Below are 12,879 nucleotides of genomic sequence, written 5' to 3' on the forward strand. Positions count from 1 at the left end.
GTTAGTCACACCCGTAAGATCCCTTCCGTGGTCCGGATGATTCATGTGTGGACATATTTAGGAAGTTCCTATAATAGCGCAGAGATTTCCCAGGTTGTCGGGGCCCCACTTGGTGAGAGGCCGGAGGAAGGCTGCTGTGAGTTGCAGAACGGTGGGCAGCTCTCGGGAGGGCAGTCTGGAGTGGGAGAGCTTCCTCCAGCTGCCATCCCCCAAGTCCCAGGAGGACCGCCCAGGCCACAAGGGTGCCTTTCACTCCCCAAGGCTCCTCAGCAGGGATGGGAGCACAGCTTTTAAAAATACCAAGGAGCCTTCCTGCCTGGGTCAGCATTTACCCTTAGCTCCGAGAGTTATTTCTGAGTCTTCCCAGTAATTTAATTTTAGCCATTTATTCCAATGTGTGTGTGTTTGGGGAAAGCCAGGGTGGCCTCTATTATGGTTTGGAGTATTTTGGGGAGGCCCTGGTTTCCAGAAGGGATGCAGGGACTCAATTAGGCAAGACATCAGCGAACAGAATTAAAATAACTCAAGGAGACAGGCCTGCGGGTCCCAGGAGGTGATGCCTCTGCTTAGCCCCCCGGAGGAAATGAAGACCAAGGGGTCCCCTGCGGGCCCAGTGGGCACCTCTGAAGTGGCAGCTTGTGTCACTGTCTCCAGCTCTCCCAGCGCCTGCAGGCATCTCAGGGCCTTTCAAAATGCAGAATGGATGGAGCTGCTGGCTCTTTCCAAGTTGGCCTGGACAGACAGCCCGAGCACCAGGAACAGACAAGCCCACATCAGTGGCAAGTTCTGGAGCTCTAGCTGGTAGGTAGACAGGCAAACTCATCAGCAATTTATGGGGGGCTTAAAACTTAATAGGCACTAGCCCATTAACATTGCAAGGTTTGGGGAGGGATTATTCGGGAGGAATTACTAAACAGAGGTCACATAGACCTTCGAACCCCCCTACCGGCACCAGCCATACCTGACCACCCCCACCCGCTGCCCTCCCCTCCCGCCAGGACGGGCCTGCCTCACCCCCGACCTACCCGCTGCCTCTCTCCTGCCTCCTCCTAATTCACCGTCCTTGCTCACTGCACTTCCCGACCCCAGTCTGCTCTCGGTTCCCTGAACAGGCCAACCTCACCTGTCTGCACCCGACTGGCCCCTCCGCCTGGGCCCTTCCTCACCCGATTCTTTTTTTTTTTTTTTTTTGCGGTACGCGGGCCTCTCACTGTTGTGGCCTCTCCCGTTGCGGGGCACAGGCTCCGGACGCGCAGGCTCAGCGGCCGTGGCTCACGGGCCCAGCCGCTCCGCGGCATGTGGGATCTTCCCGGACCGGGGCACGAACCCGCGTCCCCTGCATCGGCAGGCGGACTCTCAACCACTGCGCCACCAGGGAAGCCCCTCTCGCATTGCGCTCCCCTGTCACTATCCAAGCTCTCTTTCATTCTCCCTTGATCCTCTTCCCTGACCTCGCCCATGGTTGCTGGGATGCATCAGGCCCGGCACGGACTGGAAGAGCTCTCCCTGCCCGGCTCACCTGGAGCAGGTGCAGCAGCTGAGGGATTCGAGGATGGGGCAGGGGATGGGGTGGGAGCGTGCAGGACACTCACTGGTGCGTGGGAGGGCGAGCCGTCCGGGTGATCGTGGTCGCCAGCCAGCGTTCCCGCAGCTAACCCCTCCCTCAGGAATATGCAGCCCTTCGGTTGCCTTCAGACTCCTCTCTTCAGCTTAAGGGGAGGATTCTGTGGACAAAGGATCCAATTTCAGGCTTTCCGTTTGTGGGGATTGACACTGAACTTGGGAACGATGTGTCAGACCCTAAGATGGGAAATGTTTTTAGGAAGAAAAATATACTCTGTGGGGCTGTGTGCACGTTTGGCCCAGCGTCCCGAGTGGCCACAGCAGACTGGCTCGGTGTGTCAGAGAACAGATGGTCACCCTGAGCAGGAAACCTGGTGCCTCTGAACCGTGAGCCACAGCCGTGGCTCAGACAGGCTGGGCAGGGACCAGGGTGGGGCTGGCGGAGGACAGGTTTCTGACTTTGCCCTGATGATCGGAAGGTTGGCACACTCTCGGTCAGGAATGGGGTTGGGAAGCTGACCTCTAGGACCTCTCTAGGCGGGGCCTGCAAGGGCCAGCGCCCTCCCAAGGAGCCATCCAACTTCTGTCTTGGGCATCCTTTCCTGGCCGAAGCTCTAGGTCTGTATTTTCACTGTGGTGCTCACTCCGCCCACAACTGGGGGAAACCGTCTATGCCTCCTCATCCACCCCACCCCCACTACTCTCAAGCTGCTCCTCATGTACCCGCATTTACCACTCTTGCACCCCATGTTGTGAACTGAGGTGTCAGGAGTCAATCCGGCCTTAATGGGTAACCCAGGGCAGGTCACTTTGCATTTTCACCAGAGCCTTCAGTGATGACCCAGAGTTAAGAGACTGACCTCGTGCTAAGAGCTTGGGGCACAGTGAAAAGCCAGGAGGTGTAGGGAGTAGGTAGGGAGGGTACATGGGTTGTATTTTTTGAGGGTGGGATGTTTAGCTCCTAGGAGCCTAGAACTATCCCACTTTAAGCAAACATCCTTTTTGCCTCTGTGTTCATTTACTGGAAGTCACATAGCATGAACTGTAGAGCCCAGGCTCCAGCCAAATGTATAGGTGGCCCCTTGGGTGTGCTGACTTGTCTAGACTTGGTTTGGGTCTCATGTGGAGCCTCCAAGGCATGACTTCATCTCTCTGAGGCATGTTTCTCATCTACAAAGTGGGGCATCTGCCTTCTAAGACTGTTTTGCTGTTGAAATGCAGTGATGCTCTGAACACAGGTAAAACATCAAGGGCTCTCAAACATGAGGACTTACTGCCTGTGTGTGTGTGTGGAATACACACATCTGTGTTTATAGCTGTGTGTGTGTGTGACTATTTTAGGGACTCTGCCGGTTATCACTTCCAGTGATAGTTTGCTGGAAATGGAGCTTGGCCTGCACGCTTGTATTGGTTATCTATTGCTGTGTAACAAATTACTCCAAAACTTAGAGCTTCAAACAGCAGATACTTTTTACCTCACATAGTTTCCAAGGGTCAGGAACCCAGGAGCAGTTTAACTGGGTGCTTCTGGCTCACGGTCTGTCTTGAGATTGCAGGTCAAGCCTGTTGGCAGGGATTGTGATCATCTGAAGACCTGATTCAGACGGGACTGGGAGATCCACTTCCAAGCTCACTGACGTGGTTGTTGGCAGGCCTTAGTTCCTCACTGGCGGTTGGCCGGAGGCTTCACTTCCTTGCAATGTGGGCCTCTCTGTAGGGTGCTCCTGATAGAATGAGTGGAGAGAGGGAGAAAGAGGCTGTGATGTCTTTTGTAACCTAATCTCAGAAGTGACATACCATTCCTTCTGCTCTTCTATTGGTCCCATAGACTAACCCTTGTATGGTGTCAGAAGGGACTACACAGGGTGTGAATGCCACCGGGTGGGGACCATTGGGGGCCATCTTTATCTGATGCTAGTTTCTTCCTGTGGCATTGCTTTTTTTTTCCCCCTCCCATTTTAAATGATCTAGTAAAATGCAACAATAGGTTTGAATGGATTGAGGTTTTTGCTGTTTTCCCTTTTCTGGTTCAACTTCATATCTTTCCAAAAATGCCTTCCTTATCCTGTCCTCCCCTCTACATTCATATCCTACCTCCCTGTGACTCCTCTCTACAGTGGAGCATGAATTAGTACCTCTCTCCCTGGGGAAGGTTTTAGACCAGAAGATGCTCTTTTTTGAGCTTTGGGACCTACCTGTCCTCCAGGGGTCCAGCAGGTAGTTCCAGGCAAAGGTAACTTTCCAAGATACACACAGTCACACACACACACTCTCTGTCTCTCTGTCTCTGTCTCTCTCTCTCTCTCTCTCTTACTCACACATACTTATTTTCCCTTAAACTCTATAATCTCAATGATTATAAAAGATTGGGCTTTAATTGGAAGCATATTGAAATACTTGAATCTCTCAGACACTGACAGGGAAGGCTTCCTTCGGTAGGAGAGAAGAGAACACCGATATTAGCAATACAAATAAAGGTGTCTTACACAGCCTTTCTCATAGCATCCCTGCAGCAGGCCCGGGGAGCAGATAGGACAAATGTCCCCGTTATAAGAGTAATGTAGGTGACACTCAGGCCATGTGATTTGCTCAAGACCTTGCAAAACTGAAGCTGGTCCCGGACCTCAGACTATTCAGACTCTTTGCCATGGGGTTGTGGAATATGGGCCCTAAGTAGGGGGACATGCGCTTCTTTTCCACCCATTCCAGAATAATTGGTGATCTGGGGCTGTCTGCCTGTCTGGGTGCGGGTTGTCCGGCCTGGGAGAGCAGCCCAGGTGTTGTAGGGGATAGTGGAGAGAGCAGTGACGTCCCTCGGAGCTAAAAATGTCGTGGCGGGAGTGATGACCGGTAGTGAGGGAGTACACAGCAGTGATGGCGGAAGAGGACCAACCCTCTTTCCTCTCTTCCTTCCAATCCGCCCACAGGCGTTTCCCCCTCCGCCGTGAAGGCATCACTAGAAACACTTCAGGAGGCTCCGGCTCCAGATGGAGTCATTGGAATGGAGTGGTAATATGCCCCTTTCGTGGGCAGTTGTGCTGGCCAACACAGGACCCAGCGTGGCTATTTAAGCTGAAGTGAAGTGAAGCTAGAATTCAGTTCTCCAGTTGCACTGGCCACATTTCAAGGGCTTGAGAGCACCGTGTAGCTTCGACGACAGTGACGGTTAGCTACAACGTGATGGTTACCACACGGGACAGTGCAGACAGAGAACATCTCTGTCCTCACAGAAAGTTCTGGAATGTAGCCCTGCCCTACAGAAACTCCCGGGCCCCAGAGAGCCAGGCATGGGGCAGGGTGGGGGGAGGAGGGGGGAAGCAGACTGCAGGGGAAGAGTCTGAGGGTCTGGCCAGGGGGAAGAAGGCCTGAGAGCAGAAGGAAGAAGCTGAGGAGGAGAAGTGTTCCTTGAGCAGCGTATCCGCCACCCCTCCGTCGGGCTCGGGAGGTGTTTGCACCTCCTTCAGCTGGGTCTGGGAATGAGGGCCAGTGCCCGCCCTGCTGGGGACATCACGGAGAGGTGAGGGTGGAGCCCTCATTGTGGACGATCCAGGGCACACCCTTGGGCACAGGGAGTGACACCAGGAGAGAGGAGAGCGCAGGGTTCCCCCCACACACACCACTGGTTCCTTTATCAACAGTCCCCGCCCTCTACAGGTGACTCCATTAACCCTCTCATTCCCAGAGAACTCCACGCACAAACCATGCCTTCAGCAGCGTCTTCCCAGGCTCTCTCAGGGCACCTGGTAAGGGCTTGATTTGCTTTGGGAAGCGAGGGTTGTGTAGATTTCAAACCAAATCTTATATGGAAACTAAATATATAAACCAATCAAAGCAGACCTTTTTAGTTTTGATCAGGTTGGGTCTAGAAACCCACCTGTCCTCACCACCGCTGTCCCTTTGTGCCTTTGAGGCATGGTTTGTGTGTCCCCACTAGTGTAAAGTAATTACTGAAGCTGCTCCGTATGGAGTGTGCACTGTGCTTCCAGCCTGTCTGGGTCAGGGGGGCTGCAGACTTCTCTCATAAAGGACCAGAGGAAAAAGCACTTAGGCCCCAAGGGCCGTGTGGTCTCTGTCACATCTACCCCACCCTGATTCCACATTGTAGGGCAAAAGCAGCCACTGACCACATGCAAACGAACGAGAGGGGCTGTGTTTCAACAAAACTTTATTCAGAAAAACAAGTGGAGGCTGGATTCAGCTCATAGGCCATAGTTTGCAAATCCCTGATCTAGATTATCACAAGAACACCAAAAGGAAGGAAATGTCTGTCTGCACCTTACACTGAGGAGACCGAGGTGCAGCCACGCGGAGTCACCTCCCTGCCTCTGCTCTCACGGGCCTCTTGGGGCAGATTCAGGCTGCACGACCGGAGTGGACATCCCCTGTCCCTGCATTCTGCCTGGGAGGGAGTGCCTACCCAGGGTCGCTCCGGGACGGACGTAACAGGAAAGCCAGAGGAGAGGCCCTGTGGGGTACCAGGCTGTTCTACCCCATCCCCCCAGCATGCTCTGGTTCTTGAAGACAGTACTGCATTTCTCAGAGAAGCAGGGCTTAGGGCTGGTGTGCTGCTGGCCGGGTGCTTGAGCTCCGGTCTGCTAAGCCTCATACGCCCTGTTGGACAAAAGTCCCTGGGGATGCATTTTGATGTGGAGGCTGCAGAAGGCCTTGCTGAAGGCTGCTGTGGGAGACCTCGGGATTCGGGTGCCTGGGAGTAGCCATTGATGCCTAAGGAGTAGCAACAGAACCTGGAAGGCTGTAGGAAGGAGAGTGGGCCCTGCCACCCTGAAGCTTTTTTTTTTTTTTCTGTGGTACACGGGCCTCTCACTGTTGTGGCCTCTCCTGCTGCGGAGCACAGGCTCCGGACGCGCAGGCTCAGCGGCCACGGCTCACGGGCCCAGCCGCTCTGCGGCATGTGGGATCTTCCCGGACTGGGGCACGAACCCGTGTCCCCTGCATCGGCAGGCGGACTCTCAACCACTGCGCCACGAGGAAAGCCCTCCCCCCGAGCCCGAAGCTTTTAAGGCAGAACTTGAGAAGTCAGAAGGGGAAAAGGGCCAGCAGGACAGCGCACAGACAGGACAGGTCTTGCCTCAGCGACGGGGCTGGCCAGCCCAGACCCTGCCCTGCATGAGGCTCTGCCACGCCCTCCACGGGGCAGCCACCACCTGGAGCTGACACTACAGCCCAGAGCATCTTCAGCTCTTGCTGAGCTGTGTCTGAGCAGCCCCTCTGGACACAAGGCTTCCCATTCACCCTCTCGTGACTGCCCAGATCACAGCTTCACCTGCAGACAACACAGCCCAGCCAGCAGAGCTCGGTTCCCGACGTGCCCTGCACCCCACACCAGCCGTGCTGCAGAGGGGCAGGGCTGCCCAGCACCCAGCCAGGATCCTCGTCGGGTATAGACAAGAGGAGCTCGTCGGGCTTCCCTGGTGGCGCAGTGGTTGAGAGTCCACCTGCCGATGCAGGGGACACGGGTTCGTGCCCCGGTCCGGGAAGATCCCACATGCCGCGGAGCGGCTGGGCCCGTGAGCCATGGCCGCTGAGCCTGCGCGTCCGGAGCCTGTGCTCCGCAACGGGAGAGGCCACAACAGTGAGAGGCCCGCATACCACAAAAAAAAAAAAAAAAAAAGAGGAGGCATTCACTAATGTGAGTGACCATCTGGAGGCTTTATTCACCTTTGTGCCTGCAGTAGAGGCATGGTGTTCTCTCCGTAGATATTTAATCTACTTATTAATCTTAATCATGTTAATAGTCATAATATGAATGAACGGCATTTTGAGAGGCACTGGGCCCTTGTTGCCTAAACTTCCATTAGTGTCTGCCTCCTTTGGGTTAAAAAGTTCACATTCCCTGTGGTCCCTTCCAAAGTGTAGCTACCTTGGGAGAGGTGGTATCCTGAAGCTCTGGGACCCCTTCCTGGGACTGGCTTTGTCAAGTTTGTGGGTTACAGACAGGGGAGCGGGGTCGGGGCGGGGGGCAAAGAGAGACAGCGTGGGGTCGGGGGAGGCGGGAGTGGACTTGAAAGCCCAGCTGGGTTGCCTGATGATTGTGCCTCAGCCCTGCTCCCCTTTAGGGGAGTGGCAGCCTCCCATTTCCATTCAATCCCTCAGACCGCACCCCGAGCCTGAGTGGTTAAAGCAGGACTAGCTGGGCTCTGGGCCACCGCTGCTGTCCTGGGGGATCCCGCCAAGTGCTGGGTCAGGGGAGGGGCTCTCTGGGGACTGACAGTCGTGCCCAAGCCCCAGGGAGCATCCTGCAGTTGGGAGGAGTACCAGGGACACAGATGGCCAGGCAGGGGCCCTGGGCAGCCAGCTCCGCCCAGAGTGTTCGGACCGTGACGTCCGGGGCTGCTCTGGCCTGTCCCACCGCAGAGCAGCCAGGAGTGTTGAGAAGGAAGAAAGTCCTCTGTCTGCCCAAGGTTTTTCGTTTTTGTAAGAGCAGCACTGTGAAAGAAGACGCCTGCACCCACCTCCTTCAAGGCCATGCCTGTGGGGACCCTCCCAGACCTGCTCGGCCTCCAGCCGGCCCTCCAGCCCACCTCAGGGTGCTCGCCCTAAGCCACACCCCAGCCCACCCCGGAAATCCCCATCCCTTCTCCAGGGCTCTCGGGACTGGGTCTCAGAGCGAAGCTTTTCCGTGGCAAAAGTCCACCTTCCCATCCTAAGAGTCCTCCGGGGGTCTTAATTCTGGTGGACGTGGTAGCAATTTGGGGTCTGATAAAGTGGGTATTCGCAGGTAGAGCTGGCCGTCTCCCCCTGAGGCAGGCTTAGTGCTTGGCAAGGCCATGAGGGAGGTTGGGTTCTTCAAACTCTGCTGAGCCTGTTCTGTGAGCTGTGGCTCAAATCCAAGATGGGAACGTCCAGTGGGAGAAGGCGCCAGGCTGAAGCCTCACCCCCTCCCTCTGGGGCCAGGAATGGGTAGACCTTCAAGACTGCCCCTCTGGCAGTGACTGCCCACGAAAAATAGGTCAGGGCCGCCCCCCTCAAGCATTGCTGTGGTCAGAGAGATGATGTCAGATTAGCTACATTAAAATTGCTCGAATCCCAGGATTCATTGGGATTTGTTTGCATCCTGTTTATCATGGGGCAGCATTCTGGGGGAGAGAGGGACATTTTCCTTTAGAGGCCAAAGCGCTTTGTAAGTGTCGGCCTCATCTGCCTCGTGGTCCCTAGGGCGGCAGAAGCAAGGCCTGTCACCAGCCCCTGTACAAGCTAGTAAGTGAGGCTGGACAAGGGGGCTTTGGTCAGGAAGGAAGGCTCTCTTGAGTGCTTCTCGCAGGCCCAAGTCTGTGCCGGACATTCCAGGAGCTTATAGTCTAGTTGGAAAGAAAAGGTATACTGAACACTTCCACTTAATAACATTGTTGTATGTGTGTGTGTGTGCGTGTGTGTTATACATTTGGTATGTGTATACACATATGTCCACATGTGTGTATATGCATGTGTGTGGCTTGCATGTGTAATAGTACAGTCCCAGGCCATAGACCCTGGGACTTCAGAGAAAAGAAAGATTTCTGGGGCTTAGAGTAACAAAGAAGCCTTCCTGGAGGAGGTGGAACAAGGTCTGTGTCTTCAGTGGGCCAGGCAGAGGGCGGGGGGAAGCAGAGGCAAAGGTCCCGAGGCGGGTCCTGCCTGGTGTGGTGTCAGGGACAGTGCACCGGCTGGCCTGACTGCAGAGGACACTGCTGAGGGGCCGAGGAGAGAGGTATGTCAGGGAGGGCCCTCTGTGGAGGGCATAGAAAGCCAGCCAAGAGCTTAGACCCAGTGCACCCAGCTACAGACACATCTCTCGATGCACTGTATGCAGACGTCCAGGCTAGGAGAAGGCATCACAGGAGGGGCCGCAGGTACCAAGACACATGGTGGGAAGGCGTGTGGCTTGTGGAGGTTGGCGAAAGAAGGGAAGTTCATGTCGGAGGGAAGGAGATGAGCTTGGAAGCTGGAGTGGGGTTGAGATGTGAGGGGAGTGTCCCTGAACAGAACCTGTATCTCCAAGGCAGCCTTGGACTTTTGTTTTGCGTGCCAGAGCCCAATTCTCATCCTTTTAGGCTGGAGTCTGTAGAACGCTTGCTGGTGATGCAGTTCCCCCCATCAAAAGAGGTCGTGATCAAAATTTAAGACGTCCTCCTCCCCAGGGGCCCTTAGAGCCGGGGACGAGATGTAGGTGCTCCCTTTGCACCTGCTGTCCTCCCCGGGAGCTCTGGCCCTTGAACGGGGCAGAGACAGGAAACCCCCGTGCGTACTCGCAGAGGGGAGGACGAATGGCCTCTTGGCGAGGGCTGGGCTGGCCCTTATCCCACGTGTCAGGGGAAGTGGAGGAATCGGAAACGGCACGCCAGGGTGGTCTGATGGCTGGGATGGCCTCGTTCCTGGGAATGGTTGCCACAGAGCCTTTTCCCCAGCTTCTCCATAGCAGCACTGTTCTTTCCTGGAGCGTTATTGAAAACCCGCAATTACCAAGCCGCCCCTGGGTGGGAGTGTTCAGACCTCCTTCTTTTTTCCAATATACACTGAGTCAAGACCCAGTCATTGCAGAAAGTGGATTCCTCTCCCACATTCCTTCCCGCATGGGCAGCGAGCTGGGTGACGATGTATTTCATGTCTGGGATTAGGAAGGTGAAAGGGGTAGGGTGGATGCCTGTGCCTCTCCAGGCTCTGAAGCTGGTCATCCTCCTGCCCCTGGCATGCTCAGGGCTACTCAGCAGATCCCATAACGTCCCCGGAGTTTGGGGCCCCACCTGCCTCCATCTACACCAAACGGAAGTCAGAGCTGCGGACGGAAGCTTGGGAGAGGACTTTGGGCTGGAATACGTGATGCGCGGCTTCGTGGAAAGCTCCACCCAGGCTGTACTTTGGGGTGGCTCAGAGTTTTGCTCTTTCTTGTTCTTCCAGTGATTTTTCTTTTTGGCATATTTATTTCCTGGCCTCTTGCCTTTACTTGTGTGAGTCGTGTTTGAGGGTTTTGGGAGAGAAGGAAAAACGTACAGAATGGGTGGCTCCAGATTTGAAGTTTTCTCCATGGAAGAGAGAATAAAAGCAGCTGTCATGCACTAGGAACTTTCAGAGCTGTACCATCTTGGCCAGTTGAACCCCCGGGCTCTAGAAGGTCTTCCTGGGGAAGGTAACATTGGTCCTGCCTCCGTGGGGAAGAGTACAGAAGCTTCCTGTCGGGGCAGGCCAGCCTCTGCGCTCAGCTTCCTTATCCCTGAGGGAGCAGTCAGCCCTCTGCCATCCTGACCAGTTGGCTGGTCACCTGCAGCTCCACCCTCCTGACATCCGTGGACTCCCTAGAACTGTACCTGCTCAGCTGGCTGCTCCCTGCTGACCCCCTGCTTTGCCCGTGCACGCCTACCTCCTGCTCACAGCCCGGTCTCCGTGACCCACCACATGGCTCCATATCGCCCAGCAGCCCTTTGCCATGTGCAGAGAAGCGGGTGATGGGCGCTGAGGCTTTTGCGTGGTGAAACGTACCTTTATCACCTTCTCCTAAGAAGGGGTTGTTTGCTTGCATGGTTTGCCGGAAACAGGTTTGGGTCAGCCTCCATACCTGGTCCTCTATCGACCCACAAGACCCACAGAGATCATCTTATCCAGGCTGCTCATTTTGCAGCAAGAGGGGGGCTCCCCAAGGAGCCAAACTGTAAGCTAGGTCTCCAGCTTCCACCCTGATACTTCTAGCAATTGACAAGCCCCTGCCCTGCCTGTTACCAAGAACCAGGGAGGCCTAGAAGTTCAGAACTGGAGGAAACCCCAGAATAACTCATAAGCTACTGCACATGGAATTCTAGGGACTGTTTTGCCCCTTACCCAGAGTGGTGGTGCTTGCTAGAAAGCAGAATTAAACCACCTTGGGGGCTTCCCTGGTGGAGCAGTGGTTGAGAGTCCGCCTGCCGATGCAGGGGACACGGGTTCATGCCCCGATCCGGGAAGATCCCACATGCCGCGGAGTGGCTGGGCCCATGAGCCATGGCCGCTGAGCCTGCGCTTCCGGAGCCTGTGCTCCGCGATGGGAGAGGCCACAGCGGTGAGAGGCCCGCGTACCTCAAAAAAAACCAAAACAACAACAACAACAACAACAACAAAAAGAACCACCTTGGTACAGACAATTTTAAAAGTAAATTAATAAAAATTGTTTTTTTAAAAATCCATCCCTAAAAATAAAAAGCAGAGTGAAATAAGTGACCTTAAATAATATTAATTGAAAAAAGCAAAGTGGAAAAAGTACATGTAGTATGCTACTTTTCTCCCTAAAAGGGAGAAAATGTGTATTCATATTTACTTATGTTAAAGATAATGAATGGATGGATAAACCATAAAACCAATAAAGTGGTTATTTATGGCACAAAAGGGCAGTTGGTGGGGTGGGGGACTAGAGGGCAGACATCACTAAACACCTTGTTTTGCAGACTTAACTTTGGAACCCATGTAAATATTTTACATAATTATATATTTAAAAAAGAAATTTAAAAAGAAGAAAAAACTAAAGGAAAAACTATTTTACATAATTAGAAATAAAAATGTAATTGAAATAAAAGCAGACTTTTTGCTGAGCCTGCGAGAGAAGGCGTGCTGCCTGAGCTGGAGTTCCAAGCAGCTCCTTCGGTCACTGTCTCCCCAAGCTTCAGGCTCCTGCATCCTTCAGCCTTCTCAGTGTCCCTCAGCGGGTGCTTCAGAACTTATCAGTCTCAGCATATCCAAGACTGAGCTTCCGTCCACCTCAAATCCGCCCTCTCCCCCCGTCTTTCCTGGCTCAGGTGACTTGGCTCCATCCTTGCCGGTGCTGAGGCCAGATACCTTAGGGACATCCTTGATTTCTTCCCTCCTCTCCACCCACATCCAGACTGAAATTCCTGCCAGTCCCACCTTCAAAACAGATCCAGAATCCACCCACTTCTTACCACCTCTACTCCTGCCCCTCTGGTCCAGGGCCCCATTGGCTCTCACCTGCATCATTCCTAGAACCTCCATGGTCTCCCTGACTCTGCCTTTTTAAATGTGATTTCTTTCTTTAGACTCCTCCACGAATCCCCAACATTTCTCAGAGAGTAAGGACCAAAGTCCTTTCAATGGTCTACAAGGCCCCAGGTTATCTGGTTCCCATCACCTCTGACCTCATCATCTGCCATCCCCCCTCACACTCTGCACTCCAGCTGCGCTGGTCTTCTTAGGGGCCTTGAGCACACCAGTAAGCTGCTACCACAGGGCCTTTGCACTTTACCTGGATTGCTCCGCTCTCAGATATTTACATGACTCTTTCCTCAAGTCTTTGCTCAGTGGCACCAGCTCAGTGAGATCTGTCCTAACGATTCTATC

At 54.2% G+C, this 12,879-nt stretch overlaps 1 protein-coding gene across 9 annotated transcripts in view; it reads left to right on the forward strand.

Moving 5' to 3' along the window:
* The window catches only part of CTIF (cap binding complex dependent translation initiation factor), a 313,399-nt gene that overhangs the window by 176,674 nt on the left and 123,846 nt on the right, over positions 1-12,879 (forward strand). The gene's annotated exons all lie outside the window — the stretch shown is intronic.

This window comes from Mesoplodon bidens, assembly GCF_964165515.1.
Source record: "Mesoplodon bidens genome assembly, chromosome: 13".
Taxonomy (NCBI): domain Eukaryota; kingdom Metazoa; phylum Chordata; class Mammalia; order Artiodactyla; family Ziphiidae; genus Mesoplodon; species Mesoplodon bidens.